The 14,913-nt window shown below is 41.5% G+C and overlaps 1 protein-coding gene across 6 annotated transcripts in view; it reads left to right on the top strand.

The window, feature by feature from the left end:
• Positions 1-14,913, top strand: part of LOC122554187 (neuropeptide Y receptor type 1) — a 50,822-nt gene that overhangs the window by 3,870 nt on the left and 32,039 nt on the right. For 2 of the 6 annotated variants that reach the window (XM_087976867.1, XM_043698832.2), the window contains one exon: positions 12,366-12,433. The exons of the other annotated variants lie outside the window; for them this stretch is intronic. The gene's annotated coding sequence lies outside the window, so the exon portion shown is untranslated. The remainder of the gene's footprint in view (positions 1-12,365; positions 12,434-14,913) is intronic. 6 annotated transcript variants of the gene reach the window in all.

Here is a 14,913-nt window from a genome sequence, read left to right on the forward strand (position 1 = left end):
GGCTTAGCCACTGCAGACCATCCTTTGAATGAATAAAAAGCCAAAAAATCACATGATTCTATTCCCAGTGCCATGTGATTTTTGACATTGTCCATCCTCGTCCAATACCAGCACCTCCACATAATGAATAAAAAAGCTGTCTTGTCTCTGTTCAACTTTGAGAATGAATTCCAGAATTGGAGTTCAGTCTGATATATCACAATGTATCAGTGTAAATACATTTATTGTTTTAATTAGCTTTGATAGGTGAGGCAAGTTAATGTTTCGGGAATAGTTAACAATGATACTTGTTAGCAATTAGCACTACATTTTGTGAAGATATTTGTGAGTATTAAACTTAAGTGATATGTATTAAAAGACAAGCTGACAAGACAAGAGATTTACATACTAGGAGGACTTTTCAGGAATTAACATGAGGAGATCAGTCCCACTGAATTTTCTGCTCATTAAATAAAATGGGAATCCAGTCAAATGTTTTGCTGACTAAGTTCAACTAAATATAAGCTTTTCTGATGAAGAATATTTCCAGTTTTTATAAACCTTGAAGATGTGAGAGTTAACTTGACCAGGTTCTTTTTAGGATCTAAAATCAGATTTGATCTTCAAAGGACAATTACCAAAATACTTTGTTTTTATTTATTCATGGGGTAAAGGCATCACTGGCTGGACCGGAATTTATTGCCCATCCATAATTTTTCAGAGGGTGGTTAGGAGTCAACCACATTGCTGTGGGTCTGGAGTCACATGTAGGCCAGATGAGGGAAGGACGGCAGATTTTCTTCCCTAAAGGGACATTAGTGAACCATATGGGTTTTTTGTGACAACTGGAAATGGTTTCATGGATCATTACACTCTCATTTCCAGACTACTATTGAATTTAAATACTACCACCTGCCATGTAGGATTTGAACACAGAACACTACCTGGGTCTTTGAATTAATAGCCTAATGATGATACCACTAGGCCATTCCTACCATGTAAATTCTAAGCATTTTATTTTTTAAAACTCAATGATTTCAACAGGAAGCATGCTTAGAAGAAGTCTTAATGCTTATTTTTAAAGAAAAGGGTGCAACAGTTGAAAGCTTTGGGTTGAGATGCAGTTAAAATCCTTTCAATAAAAGTCCACCTTGCATTATTCACAATGGAACCAGAAAATTAGCACATAAATACTTTGCTCAATGGTTAAAAACCAGATATCAGAGACATAAGGCTTGAACTTGAGCACAGATCTTGCCTTGTCAGTGACTGGGGAGGATTTCTTCACAGTTTCAGTTTTTCTATATTTTGTGAAATGTTGGGCCATTCGAAGGGTAAAAATACCAAGAAAGGCAAAAGAGGAGTAGACAAGAAAGTGAGGGGAAGGTATGAGGGGAGTGCTACATTTATTATCCAAAGGGCAGTAATAGGTATTATAGAAATACTGTATAGGATCATACAGTACAGAAGAGGCCCTTTGCCATATCAACTCTGTACTGCCAAAAATATACCAGCACCAACACTAGGCCTTGAATGTTATGACACCTCAAGTGCCCATCCAAGTACTTTTTCAAAGTTGTGAGGTTTCCTACCTCAACTATTCTCCCAGGCAGTGTATTCCAGATCTTCATCACTGGGTGAAACAGTCTTTTTTTTGTTTTCAAATTCCTTCTAAATCTCCTGACATTTACTTTAAAATTATTTCCCTTGTTATTGGCTCTTTGACTAAGAGGAACAGATGCTTTCTATTTATTCTGTCTATGCTCCTCATAATCTTATGCATCTCAATCAGGTATGCCTCAATCTTCTTTGCACCAAAGAAAACAATGTCTTTGTTGTTGAAATGCTCCAACCCAGGCAACGTCCTCGTGAATCTCCATTGCACCCTCTAGTGCAATCACATCCTTTCTATAGTGCTGACCAGAACTGCACTCAGTACTCCAAATTTGACCTATAACTCCTAAGCTGTGGACCACTGCTCAAATGTTGTATTGTATAAAGAATCTCTTGTGCCTAAGTAAAAATCATAATTGTGAAGAATAATAGATGGTAAATTTACAATGTTTTGATCATTGTTGTTCCTCAATCAACAATACAAAATCAGATTATCCAGGTTTGTCCATTGTTTGCAGACATTGCTCAGTGTAAACTGGTTGCCACAAGAGAACAATGACTGCTTTGAAACATTGCAATTTTTCTTTAATTGATTTAAATGTGTGAATGACCCAGATCTTCCTATGGCTGTATAATTGTTTCTGAAGTATAGATAGGAGTTGCACAATGGGTCCATGTGGATCCCACATCGTGCAGAACTCTGAAGGAATTACCTGGGAAGTTGAAGATTCTAATGAGCAATTCCCCTATTTCTGGAACTCTCCAAAATCAGAGAATTTGGAGGACTCCACTGAAGCTAAGTAAATGGTTACTCAGGAAAGGTTAGATTCAGCTCCTCAGTTTTTAGATCAGAGTGGTGCTGGAAAAGCACAGCAGGTCAGGCAGCATCCGAGGAGCAGGAAAATCGACGTTTCGGGCAAAAGCCCTTCATCAGGAATGGAGCTCCTTAGCTCCTCAGTAACAATTAAACTGACCTCCAACTTACCTCACACATCACCAATTTACGCCTCCTCTAGAATTCTTGCAGAGCCTGAGTCAGCGCCCCTCCCACTGGGACTCAACACTCCCTAAGGACTGGAACACCTCTACCCTACTTACCCCAACACTTACTCCCGGCACTGGAATTGACTTCCTCTGGTCCAGACCAAACCTCTCTTGCCCATTCTGGATCTGATACCTCTATGCCACAGTCAGATCTAACTCACCCAAAAGCACCATCACTCCCTTCCTCACAGACCTCATCGATCTTATATCTGCCCTCCCATCCTCCTCTGGGAGCTGGCCCTTCCTTCACAGTCCCATCTTTCTGCTCCCCCCCCAGCCCATCCCCACAGGATCCAGTAAATCCCACGCATACATATCTACCCTGAAGATTAAGTTACTTACCTGGTCCCCATGCCACCTTATTCCCTGGTACGCAACTTATCTGACACCCACCCCATCTGGCACCGATCTTACCTGGCACCCTGCTCTATTGGCACTCTACCCTCTCAGCACCCTTATGTGATACTTACCTTACATGCTTACAATTTAGAAGTTATTAAAGTAGTTGCCTGTACTGCTGGATCTTTATCTTACAGGATATAGCAACAGACTGCCGTGGAAAAAGGAATGTGATTGATCTTCCCCTGACAGTTCGACAGTCCAGGGGCCTGCTGCGGAGGGTCGGTGTGGACTTGTTGGGCCGAAGGGCCTGTTTCCACACTGTAGGGAATCTAATCTAATCCACTCCTGACCATACTACCTCCCAAACACCTATGTAGCTCCCAACTAAAAATGCCTATCCCCTCACCACCCTACTATTTACTCAACTGGACCTGCCTAACCTCTAACCTGACTACTCCACTGATTTATCTCGATTATCCAACCACCCACCTCATCCCCGACCTAGCTGACACACTTACACACCTACCTCACCTATATTACAGATCTGTCCATTTACTCATTGACCTGACCAACCTACTCACTCCACCACCCTGCTCACTTATTCATTGATTCATTCACTAACTTTCAAACTAGACTCCTGAATTTGCCATATGGCAGCTGGTGATGCCATTGGAGGGCATGTCTGCCATGTCTGCCTCTTGACCCAGCAATTGAATGTCTCAAAAGATGTGGCATTTCAAATTTCCATTCAACTTAATAGACTTTAAGATGATGATAGAGAAGGCTGTAAGTACGACAAAATCAAGTCAACTGATTGCAGAAATGTTGATCATGAGAGGCTGAGAATAGAACTTGGGGAAATAAAGTAAAACCATGGAAAACAACAATAAGAAGGACTTAAATTGGTGTTCAATTAAATGCTGGAAAAATATATCCTGCTAAAGGAAAATAAAGGTGATTGTGCACCTGATGAAGGAGCGTCGCTCCGAAAGCTAATGCTTCCAATTAAACCTGTTGGACTATAACCTGGTGTTGTGTGATTTTTAACTTTGTACACCCCAGTCCATCACCGGCATCTTCGAATCATAAAGTACATAGACAGCAAGGGAGTACATAATAACAAAGTGTGAAGAATTTACGATTAGAAAGGCAAAGAGGAACTCCAAGTTAAATTATAAAGCAACATAAAACAAAATAATAAAATGTTTTATACGTACAACCGTTAAGAAAAGAAGGCTGCAATTGGAACAGGACCAGTAAAGGATAGACTGGAAAATGTTAAAGAGGTTAAAGATGTGGTACAGCAAAAATATTAAATAATATTTAATTTGAGCATATACAAGGTAAAGGGAACAGGTGGACGTGCCATTAATTGATAAGATTATTAAATTAATTGCTCTACTTAATCTTTAAAATGCATGATACACTTCCTTGGACAAGTTATCATCATTCTGAACAATTGTGAACACGTCACGACTTTCAATACTGCAGTCCTTCACAGATAGCTTCAATGTTTTGTAGCATTTTCTGTGTCATCCTCTGAAATGCTGGCAATTTGTGAATTGAGAAATGAACCTGCACGGTGGATACTGTTTAGCCGTTGAGGAATCCAGTCCACAGAGGTTGGTTTTGCAGGATTTTTGAAATCATGTTGATTTGGCTTTATAAAGGACAATAATATTTGTTTGACAGATTGAATTCAGAAAATGTAGTGAAGGCATTGCTCGTTGAAATCTCCTGCACACTTATATATAACTGATACCTGCAGCACTCCTCAATACAGTACAGGAGTGTGGGCAACACAACCACTTTGTATACAAAGAGGTTTGTTGATTTGCAGAGGTCTTTGCTATCAAATCCTTGATTCTGTAGATTATAGAATGCTGAACTGACAGAGTGATTGACTGTTTAATCACCTACTGAGAGTGGTGACTGCTAAGATATGGGGAATGCTCCACATATTATAGAGTATTTCTTTCAACCTGTGTGGGAGGTGGAATATTTGTTTGGCCAGATTTGGTTGATGTATGAGTCTCGCTTCATGGTCAGGCCAAGTTTATTGTCAATTGATTCAAAAAGACCAAGAGTGGCTTGCAGAATGGGCAACAAAACTGCAGTTATCTACCCATGCCAAATTATGCATGTTATGGGGGACTGTTTCACTTTTGAACCAGAAGTGGAACAGGTTAAAAATAGTAAAGGAATAATGATATAATTCCAATTTAGGATTCTGTGTGACTTGGAAAGGAAATTGCAGGGTGGTGGTACTCCCTGGTCTGATGCCCTTGTCCTTTTAGGTGATAGCGACCATGGGTTTGGAAGATACTACAGGCTTGGCAATTTGCAATATCTTGTATATGATACGTAAGATATCATATCATTGTGTTGTGTTCCTGAACATACAATTAGCACCACATTTGCAGATTAGTAGGTAGTGTAGGTTTAATTTACTTGAAATTCTAAAACAAGTTAACTTAACAGAAAATCTGATATTTTGCTGTAAGAGAGCAACGTATCTTTTGTCTAACAACACAGGTGCATGGATTTCTTATGACTCTGGGGCCTCTGCTGTCATCCTGATCCATGGTTCAATAGCATTCTTGACCCTTATCACAACCTGAAGAGATTTCCTCCGACAATGGTCCACATTGAGAGGAGTAGCCCTTAGGTGTAGCAAAGCAATAAACTTTAAACAAAGTGGGAGAGGGGTTCAATTGACAGGAATTTAAAAATCAGAAAGAAATGCGATAATTGAACAGCAAGGGAATGAAGAGTTGACTGATAATCAAAGTGTGTCCCACAGAGTACACAGAGCAGTCAGCAGAAATTAGAACCAAGAGAGCAATAATGATTTTTAAAAATGTCTAAGCTTAATGCTCTTTTATCCGAATGCATGCCACATTTATAATGAGGTACGTGAGTTGACAGCACAAATAGAAATGAATGAACATGAGATGACAGAGAATTGGAATATGTGGGTCTTTTCAGGTTGAAAGACTTAATTAATGGAGTGCTTCAAGAATCAGTCCTTGGGCCTCAATTATTTATGATCTATGTTAAAGACTTGGAGGAGAAGCAGAGTGTAATGTATACAAATTTGCTGATGATATAAAAATAAGTGGGGACATGTGGTGATGGTGGTATAAGGAATCTGGAAAGGAATATCGATAGAGTGAATAGTGGCAAAATATTTTCAGAGTTTAAAGTAGGAAAGTGTGAGGCTGTGTATTTTGGAAGAAAGAATCAAAAGGCAGACTTTTATTTAAATAAAGAGAGAGTCTAAAATAATCAGATTTTGATCTGAGGGCATCTTGCATTACATTCCAGCCACAGTAGAATTGGAGAAGGTAAAGAAGGGATGTGATGGACTCTAAAGATCTGGGACAGAGACAGCTGAGCTCGCAGGATGAAGATAAGGATATTGAGCAGGAGGAATGTCACCTTCTACATGATACAGTGCTAAAGCACTGGGTGCATAAAGCCAACAAGACTTAATTTAAACCCACTTTCAGTGGATCTGAGCTGGGAAAGGATATAATTCGTTGACTGGAAATTTGTTGCTACTCCCAAAGTCAAGCAGCTACTGTTTAGTCCCAAAGCAAATTAGCTTTTTTGTTCGTTCTTTCTTAACCTTTCCTGTTGTTTAATTAAAGTTAATATTAACAGCTGTTTGCATGCTTCACAACGTGTGAACATTACACATTCAACAATGACAACATGTTATGTCACAACTGATATAACAGAAAGAATAACAGGTTGGTTTCCAACATTGTACGGTTGTGAAGAAGGCTATGTTCAGGAGTTTCATTCTTGCCAACGCAGCTATAATGATAGTCGATCAGAAAACCGATGATTTAAAGTGTCAATATATTTACAGATTAGATACTCTACTGCATTGAATTGCCACCCATGGCACCTCTGTGTCTTTGGAAGGTTGCCATTTTCCTCAATTTCACACTACATCGAGGTAAAGTCCAGGGATCCACAGCTTGGGTGGCAGGAACCTGCCTTATAATGGGACCTACCATTCTTGAAGTTAGGATAAGTGACATCTCAAGATGCAGGCTCACCCTCCTCAGCTGCAACTTCCGCAGGTCTCAGGATTGTGTCCAAACTGGAGACGGACAGCCTACAAACCTCTGGAGTATCTTAAGAAGAGAATCCTGGAAGGCAATGGACTTCAGTAAGGCATTCGACAAGGTTTCCCATGGGACACAGGTTAGCAAAGTGAGATCTCATGGAATACAGGGAGAACTAGCCATTTAGATACAGAACAGGTTCAAAGGTAGAAGACAGAGAGTGGTGATGATGGTTGTTTTTCAGACTGGAGGCCTGTGACCAGTGGTGTGCCACAAGGATCGGTGCTGGGTCCACTGCTTTTCGTCATTTATATAAATGATTTGGATGTGAGCATAAGAGGTAGGGTTAATAACTTTGTAGATGATATCAAAATTGGAGGTATAGTGGACAGCAAAGAAGGTTACCTCAGATTACAATGGGATCTTGATCAGATGGGCCAATGGGCTGAGGAGTGGCAGATGGAGTTTAATTTAGATAACTGTGAGATGCTGCATTTTGGAAAAGCAAATCTTAGCAGGATTTATACACTTAATGGTAAGGTCCTGGTGAGTGTTGCTGAACAAAGAGACAGTGGAGTGCAGGTTCATAGCTCCTTCAAAGTAGAGTCACAGGAAGATAGGATAGTGAAGAAAGCGTTTGGTATGCTTTCCTTTATTGGTCAGAGAATTGAGTATAGAAGTTGGGAGGTCATGTTACGGCTGTACAAGACATTGTATAGGCCATTTTTGGAATATTGCATGCAAATCTGATCTCCTTCCTATCAGAAGGCTGTTGTAAAACTTGAAAGGGTTCAGTAAAGCTTGATAAGGATGTTGCTAGGGTTGGAGGATTTGAGCTGTAGGGAGAGCTTGCATAGACCAGGACTGTCTTCCCTGGAGCGTCAGAGGCTGAGGGGTGACCTTAAAGAGGTTTATAAAATCACGAGGGGCATGGATAGGATCAATAGATAAAGTCTCTTCCCTGGGGTGGGGGAGTCCAGAACTAGAGGGCATAGGTTTAGGGTGAGAGGGGAAAGATAGAAAAGAGACCTAAGGGGCAACTTTTTCACACAGAAGGTGGTATATGTATGGAATGAGCTGCCAGAGGCAGTGGTAGAGGCTGGTACAATTGCAACATTTAGAAGGCATCTGGAAGGGTATATGAATAGGAAGGGATATGGGCCAGATGCTGGTAGGTGGGACTAGATTGAGTTGAGATATCTGGTTGGCATGGATGAGTTGGACTGAAGGGTCTGTTTCCGTGCTGTACATCTCTATTACTCTATGACTCTATGACAATGGATGGTTCCTTCAGTATATGGGGCACCTATAGGCAGTACCCTGTTTCCTTGAGAATTAGGGGCATTGGAGTGAAGTCAAAGTCCCCCATCCCATTGAAGCTGAGCATTCATGAAGTTATTAATGGCCAACACAATGGGCTCTCTCCTAGCTGGGACTGAGCAGATACCTTCACTGCAATAGTTCTCTGAATGCAGGTACGTCTTCCTGGGCCAGCTGCAGACATGTGGCAGTGATGTGTTCAGCAGATAGCAGTCTCAAGTCAAATCTATTGAACCCTCCAATTCAGCTGGTGGAGAGTGCAGGAGGCATCCTTGCAGGTACATCCTCTGAGGGATCTGTGTCTTGTTCCTCAGAGATAGAGGAGCACATGATGTCTGGAGGATCATTTTTCATGGGTGGAGGCTGTGCAACTGAATGCTTTTGCCTGCTGAAGATGAGAAAGTGTAAGTCACAGAATCGGAGTGGGAGCTTAATCATTTCAAGAATACATTCGCCGTGATGGTGAGAGAGCAGCACAGTATAAAGCAATGAAGATTACTTGATTGATGGGATATGGAGATCTTGACATTACCTCAGGGTTGATCATGGCCTGCTCTCGTGGACTGGATGAGCACCATTGGGGGAATAAGAGCCTTGGTGCAAGGTGAGGGCAGTAGCAGAGCTAGAGTGTAAGATTACAGAGAGAAAAATGTTGCACATACCCTGGTGGAGTGGAAAGTCAATGGAGTTTCTTGTGATTTGGAGGTGCCAGTGTTGAATGGTGGTGGACAACATTAAAAATCACACACCAGGTTATAGTCCAACAGGTTTATTTGGAAGCACTGCCTTTCTGACTGCTGCTCCTTCATCAGGTGGTTATCTGACACCAACATATTGAAGACAGTTCTTCACTATATGAAATAGTGCACTGCATGAGTTTAAATATGGCACCCATGCCATGAACATCACTAGGTCCTGGCAGCAATGACTGCTTCCATCTCAGCATTTTTAAATTCATTTATAGGAAATAGATGTCACTGGCATTAATTGCCCATCTATGGTTGTCCTTGAGATGGTGTTGGTGAGCTGCCTTCTTGAACTGTTACAGTCCATGTGCTGTAGGTAGACCAGAACACCAGTACATAGAATTCCAAGATTTTGACCCAGTAATATTGAAGGAACTGAGATTATATTTACAAGTCCAGATGGTGAGTTGCTTGGAGGGGGACTTGCATGTTCCCATGTATTCACTCCCCTGTCCTTCTCGATGGAGCAGGTAATGGGCTTTGAAATTGCTGTCTTGGTGAACTTGTGCAGTGCATCTTTTGTATGCTGCAGCTACTAAGCACCGTTGATGGGAGGAGTCAGCATTTATGGATATGTTGCCAATCAAGTGGACTGATTTGTTCTGGATAGTGTAAAGTTTGTTGAGTGTTGTCAGAGTTGCGCTTATCCAGGTAAGTGGGGGGTATTCCATCATACTCCTGACTTTGGGGATTCAGGAGGTGAGTTAATGACTGCAGGATTATTAGCCTCTGACTTGCTCTTATAGCCACTGTATTTATTAAGTTTCTGGTCAATGGTCACCTCCAGGATGTTGATAGTGGGGGATTCAGCGATAGTAAATCCATTGAATGTGAAGTGATAATTGTTATATCCTTTCTTGTTGGAAATTGTCATTGCCTGGCACTTGTATGGCACAGGCAATACTTGCCACTTGTCCAAGTTTTATTATCCAAGTCTTGCTGCATTTGAACATGGAATGCTTCAGTATCTGAGTCACAAATGGTGCAAAATATTATGCAATCATCAACGAGCATCCCCATTTCTGGCCTTACGCTGGAGGCATGAACATTGATGAAACAGCTGAAAATGGTTGGGCCAAAAGCATGACCCTGAGGAACACTGAAATAATGTACGGCAGCTAAGATGACTGGCTTCCAACAGTCACAAGCATTTTATTTTGTTTCTGATGCGCAAGAGCACTTGGTGAGCACAAGATTGTACGAGAGTGGCGTTGTAAAGGTGAGATGTATAGTTATGGATATGAGTTTCAAGATTTACCAGAAAAGAGTTACCAGCGCTCATAAAATCGCTATGAAACCCTCTGATTTTAACATTTAGCAGCAATATTAAAAATGTCTGTTCTTTATGTTCTGCAAAAGAATATTGAATACAAGTACTTGTTTATCTTTAAAAGTTATGCCTCTTAAGCGAGTACATCTATGTGTAGCCAAAAATATCTGAGAGTGTCTGATATCTCCCGGATTGTTTCTTCTCTGATAGCCCTCCAAAGTGTCTTCAGTCATGGGTCATTAACCATTTCTTCCATTTAAACTGGCCAAACTGCTTCAAATTAACGTTAAGCTCATCTTCCACTTTGATGTCCTTACTGCCTACTTACAAGTCTAGTAGTTCTGCATTTGTGTTCAGAATTGGTAATCTGTCCAATGTCGAGAATGTGGTGCTAAAAAAACACCACAGGTCAGGTAGCATCCGAGGAACAGGAGAATTGAGCTTATTCCTAATGAAGGGCTTATGCCCGAAACGTCGATTCTACTGCTCCTCAGATGCTGCCTTACCTGCTGCGCTTTCCAGCACCACACTCTTGACTCTGATCTCCAGCATCTGCAGTCCTCACTTTCTCCCAATCTGCTTCATGTTCAAGGTAACTAATTTGATACTGGACTTGTAGTGAGTATTACACCCCTGAGTTGTTAAGAGGAACTGTTGTTGTCTATTTGTTGCACTTACCAATGCCTCGTACCAAATAATTTCCAATGGTTTGTGATTGGTTTTGATACTGAATACCAGAGGAAACATTTCATGCTGTATATTGTAATAATTTGATTTCAATATTTGGGGCTGTCATGGTGGCTCAGTGGTTAGCACTGCTGCCTCACAGCACCAGGGACCCGGGTTCAATTCCTACCTTGGGCGACTACCTCGGGCGACTGTCTGTGTGGAGTGTGCACATTTTCCCTATGTCTGCATGGGTTTCCTCCAGGTGCTCTAGTTTCCTCCCACGATCCAAAGATGTGCAAGTTATGTGAATTGGCCATGCTAAATTGCCCATAGTGTTAGTCAGGGGTAAATGTAGGGTAGGGGAAAGAGTCTGGGTGGGTTACCCTTCAGAGGGTTGGTGTGGACTTGTTGGGCCGAAGGGCTTGTTTCCATACTGTAGGGAATCTAATCTAAATCAAGGACATAGAACATTACTGCGCAGTACAGGCCCTTCTGCCCTCGATGTTGCGCCGACCTGTGGAACCAATTTGAAGCCCATCTAAATTATACTATTCCATTCTTGTCCATATGCCTTTCCAATGATCATTTAAATGCCCTTAGAATTGGCTAGCCTACTACAGTTGCAGGCAGTGTGTTCCATGCCCCACTACTCTCTGAATAGAACATAGAACATATTGATCAACTCAATATGAGTACAAGGTTCGAAAAGAATCATATTGAACTAAAAATATATTTGTCTCTCCATGTCTGCTGAGTTTCTCCAGCATTCTCTGTGTACGTTTCAGATTTCCAGTATCACTATATTTTGCTTTACTCAAGATTATTCTTGATCTCTTCCGCAGCTATTAATATTTTGGTGATTTTTGTGAATGGCCACAAGGTTGAGTTCTATCTTGCTATTCCTGGTCCATCACATCCATCACGTAGAAAACAAGTGGTTACCACATGGAATTGCCATTGCTGCATTCAATTCTGAAGATACCAATGCAAATAATCAGTGACCCATTATATGCAGTCAATTTTGATGTTCGAGGTTGCTTCATCGATTTCCAGTGACCCAGATGCATATCTTTCAGAATTCTGACTGGAAGGCTGGTTTTGTACTAGCTACTATCTCAATGTTTGTCCAACAACTTTTTAAATCATAAAATAGTAATGGCAAACTGTTTTACTTCGTCCCATAACATGTCACTTTCAAAATGTGGAAGGCATGTTTCCTTCTAGTTGAAAGGTTTTCCACAATGAGCCTTCACGCTGGTTCACCTTGCTGCTAATCTCTTACATGTGTTTGCATTAATGCAGGTCTCCAGTGTACTTCCTGTTGTTGCTACACCTCTGATTCTGTATTTGGAACTGGAGCTCCTGCATAGGTGAGCCTCACATCGTTTTGCACTGCATAACTTGCAAAGATTTGCACTTCAGACGGGTCTTGCAAAATTTCCACAGACTGTCCTCCCACAATGACATTGCATTTTCCTTTAGCAGTGTCAATATTATGACCTTCCCTTTACTCCAGATATCTTCTTGAAAAGCTTTGATGGATTTTGAAGTTTTAACCAGCTCCATTATGTGCTCAGACAACTTAGCCCCTGAAATTGATGTGCAGGTCAGATAAATTGATGTGCCAAAGATGTGCAGGTCAGATAAATTGGCAGTGCTAGATTGCCCATAGTGTTAGGTGCATTAGTCAGAGGGAAATGGGTCTGGGTGGGTCACTCTTTGGAGGGTAGGTGTGGACTGGTTGGGCTGAAGGGCCTGTTTCCACACTGTAGGGAATCTAATCTTCAACACCTGAAACTTAGTTAAAAGATTCAGTGAGTTGCTCTCGATGTCAGGATAGACCTCATTGGATTCTCGTGTGGTTTTGGGCGGCACGGTGGCACAGTGGTTAGCACTGCTGCCTCACAGCGCCAGAGACCCGGGTTCAATTCCCGCCTCAGGCGACTGACTGTGTGGAGTTTGCACGTTCTCCCCGTGTCTGCGTGGGTTTCCTCCGGGTGCTCCGGTTTCCTCCCACAGTCCAAAGATGTGCAGGGTCAGGTGAATTGGCCATACTAAATTGCCCGTAGTGTTAGGTAAGGGGTAAATGTAGGGGTATGGGTGGGTTTCGCTTCGGCGGGTCGGAGTGGACTTGTTGGGCCGAAGGGCCTGTTTCCACACTGTAATCTAATCTAATCTAAATTCACAGTCCTTGATCTTATCATGGTCCCTATTGATAAACTGATTAGTCGATTCTTATGGTCATTGCCTGAGAGATATAAATTCTAGGCAGTAAATCCTAAAATTCCCTTTTACATGAAGCTGAGCCTGAAGCATTACCTATGGCTTTGCTGACTCAATCAGCCCTTCATTCCCAATGGTGAATTTGATTTTCACAACTTGATTAACTTGTTCTTCAACCGTTTTCAAAGGAAAATAGTTCCATTATTTAGTTCCATTGAAAATTATAAATTCAGATAGAATATCTATGATTTTTCAGTTCATGCAGGGAATTCAGTAGTCAGCTTTTTGAGATTGCGTGTCTTTTGCAAATGTTATTAATATATCGGGGATTTATACAAACAATACTGTAAGGCTACTCATTATAGAGATTGAGCAATGCAATTGCTGTCTATTCACTCCTTATTCCATTTTTCCCTGTGTATATTTTCACCAGGGTTTAAGTTTTTTGGTTTTGCATGAATTTGTCTTTTAGCAGGGGAACGATAGCCTAGATTGTCTTGACAATCCAATTCTGCACCAAATTATTGCTCAAGTGGTTCACTGATCTGACCAGCTCGCAAATCAAGTACTGTGCTCACTGTTTAGCCAGTAACATATAGAGTTATAGAGATGTACAGCATGGAAACAGACCCTTCGGTCCAACCCGTCCATGCCGGCCAGATATCCCAACTCAATCTAGTCCCACCGGCCAGCACCTGGCCCATATCCCTTCCAAACCCTTTCTATTCATATAACCATCCAGATGCCTTTTAAATGTTGCAACTGTACCAGCCTCCACCACTTCCTCTGGCAGCTCATTCCACACACGTACCACCCTCTGCGTGAAAAAGTTGCCCCTCAGGTCTCTTTTAAATCTTTCCCCTCTCACCCTAAACCTATGCCCACTAGTTCTGTACTCACCCACCCCAGGGAAAAATACTTTGTCTATTTATCCTTTCCATGCTCCTCATGATTTTATAAACGTCTATAAGGTCACTCCTCAGCCTCCAACACTCCAGGCAAAACAGCCCTAGTCTATTCAACCTCTCCCTAATGCTCAAATCCTCCAACCCTGGTAACATCCTTGTAAATCTTTTTTGAACCCTTTCAAGTTTCACAACATCTTTTCGTTATTGTTGAGACCAGAATTGCACGCAATATTCCTACAGCGGCCTAACCAATGTCCTGCACATCCGTAACATGACCTCCCAACTCCTGTACTCAATACTCTGACCAATAAAGGAAAGCATACCAAACATCTTCTTCACTATCCTATCTACCTGTGACTCCACTTTCAAGGAGCTATGAAACTGCACTCCATGGTCTCTTTGTTCAGCAACACACCTGAGGATCTTACCATTAAGTGTATAAGTTCTGCTAAGATTTGCTTTCCCAAAATGCAGCACCTCACATTCATCTAAATTAAACTCCATCTGCCACATCTCAGCCCATTGGCCTATCTGATCAAGATCCCATTGTAATCTGAGGTAATCTTCTTTGCTGTCCATTATACCTCCAATTTTGGTGTCATCTGCAAACTTACTAACTAATACCTCTTATGCTCACATCCAAATCATATATATAAATGATGAAAAGCACCGATCCTTGTGGCACTCCACTGGTCACTGGCCTCCAGTCTGAAAAACAA

This window comes from Chiloscyllium plagiosum, unplaced genomic scaffold (assembly GCF_037043375.1).
Source record: "Chiloscyllium plagiosum isolate Xiang-an unplaced genomic scaffold, Cpla_swu_hap1 HiC_scaffold_1, whole genome shotgun sequence".
Taxonomy (NCBI): domain Eukaryota; kingdom Metazoa; phylum Chordata; class Chondrichthyes; order Orectolobiformes; family Hemiscylliidae; genus Chiloscyllium; species Chiloscyllium plagiosum.